Source organism: Drosophila suzukii, assembly GCF_043229965.1.
Source record: "Drosophila suzukii chromosome 2 unlocalized genomic scaffold, CBGP_Dsuzu_IsoJpt1.0 scf_2c, whole genome shotgun sequence".
Taxonomy (NCBI): domain Eukaryota; kingdom Metazoa; phylum Arthropoda; class Insecta; order Diptera; family Drosophilidae; genus Drosophila; species Drosophila suzukii.
Window position 1 is genome coordinate 24,162,635 of NW_027255896.1, and position 1,890 is coordinate 24,164,524.

Consider the following 1,890-nt stretch of genomic DNA (forward strand, 5'->3'; position numbering starts at 1 on the left):
CCTTGCACAAGTGAAGAACAAGTCACACTCCATTTAGACAATTGTATGGGAAGTCCGCTTATTCACAAGTGAAAGTTCAAATGAAAATTTTGCGAAGTCCCACGGGACTTCACTTGTTTCTTATACTCATTTGTCGTATGGCCACGTGAGATCACTTGTGAAGCTCAGAGTATTTCCAATGAGTTTTCACTTATGAAATCACTTGCAAGTGACACGTCCCAAGTGAAATCACTTGTGAAATTCAGAATATTTCCAATGAGTTTTGACTTATGAAAATATAGAACTTAAAATACATACATTTTTATTTACTTTTAAATTCATTTTAATACAAAAGTGTTATTTAGCTTTTCTGTTAAGGGACAACTATTGTTAGTAAGCCTAGTTTTATGTTACGTTAATTTGGTTTTTACATTGGTCATCGCCTTTCTTAAGCCTTTGTCCGGGTCCTCCGAATCATTGGCCAACGCTCCTGTAATAAATGTATGGGCATATGTTTAAAAAATGCGTTTGTTGTTGTTTATGTGTATTTACCTTTTAGAGCTATGTTTCACCCTCTGCAGGATTTCTATTGGCAAAAAACATTTCATCATCCACTTTCGGCTAACGGGACCCATTGAATATCTTCAAAATGTACGTACGTTAAACTAAGATCAATGCACAACGTCTTAAACTAAATGTAACACTTACCTGACTTTATTATATTAACTTAAAGGAACGTGTGAGGAGTTGAATAACTCCCCACAAATAGAACCAGCAGCAGATGGCCGGCCGCTTACCAGATACGCGGCGAACTCGCGTAGTAACGGCGCGGCGGGGAGATCGAGAGAGTTTGGAGACCAACGAAGGAGAGCGAGAGAGTTTGGAGACCAATGAAGGAGAGCGAGGGAGATTGGAGACCAAGGATGGAGAGCGAGAGAGTTTGGAGACCAATGAAGGAGAGCGAGAGAGATTGGAGACCAAGGATGGAGATCGAGAGAGAATGGAGACTTCGCGGGCAGAGCAAGAGTGCCGTATGCAGAAGGGGATAACGGAACTCCACTGGACTTTGGACTCTCCCGTGAACTTTGGACCGGGAGAGAAAGTGCCACATCTCGGCAGTGGAGCGGCACACAGGCGTGCCACAAGCGGCACGGGAATCAGCGGAACGGCAGCAGTGGGCGGAACATCTATTGGAAGCGGTACATAAAGGACAAGTGGGTCATCCAGGAGGCACGAACTTTGGACCCAGAGTGGAGAGATCCAGCGGGCCGTGCGCAAAAGGGAAATAACGGTGCTTCGAGGCCCTATATAAGGCCGCAGAGCGCTGGCAGCTGGATCAGTCGATCACGAGGAGTCAAACCGTCAAGATCAATTAAAGTACCAAATAAACAGTCAGTCAAGCAAATAATCTACGAGGGAGCTACAACCAAGCGAGTCGTCGGAAGCAGCGCCGTGGGAAGCATACAAGGAGCAAGATCGCCACGTCGAGACGTTCGGGATTAGGACATCAGGAATCTCCGAATTGAGACACAGGTGGCTGAGTTCTGAAAGGCATCACGCGGCTAAGTCAAGGCGTTTGTTTTCTAACTTTGTCACGACCACACCCTGGCGAGTCGCCCGGCGGGTCTGTCAGAGATAAGCAAAAGAGTCCTACGTCGAAGAGCCGTCAGCTTGGAAAGGAAAGTTGTCTGCGACCCAGCGTACCTTGCCCGACCAAGCAGGACCTGGCGTGACGGACGAGCGGTAGATCGATTTGCGGTTTCAAGAGGCGGCAGCCTGGAGAGCCCTGCGATTACCGGCGAAGTTCCCGAGCAGCGACCGCCCAGCTCCCCGAGCGCCAGAACAACGAGATACTGGTCAGAAGACAGCGCAGAGGACATCGACAGCGACGCCAGCAGACATTTCCGGCAG

At 47.9% G+C, this 1,890-nt stretch overlaps 1 long non-coding RNA gene across 1 annotated transcript; it reads right to left on the minus strand.

Moving 5' to 3' along the window:
* Positions 1-287: 287 nt before the first annotated feature.
* On the minus strand, positions 288-1,634 carry LOC139354263 (uncharacterized). The gene is made up of 3 exons (XR_011605408.1): positions 688-1,634; positions 532-621; positions 288-469 (listed from the first exon to the last, which is right to left on the minus strand). It is a non-coding gene; the product is annotated as an uncharacterized lncRNA (long non-coding RNA).
* Positions 1,635-1,890: the final 256 nt, after the last annotated feature.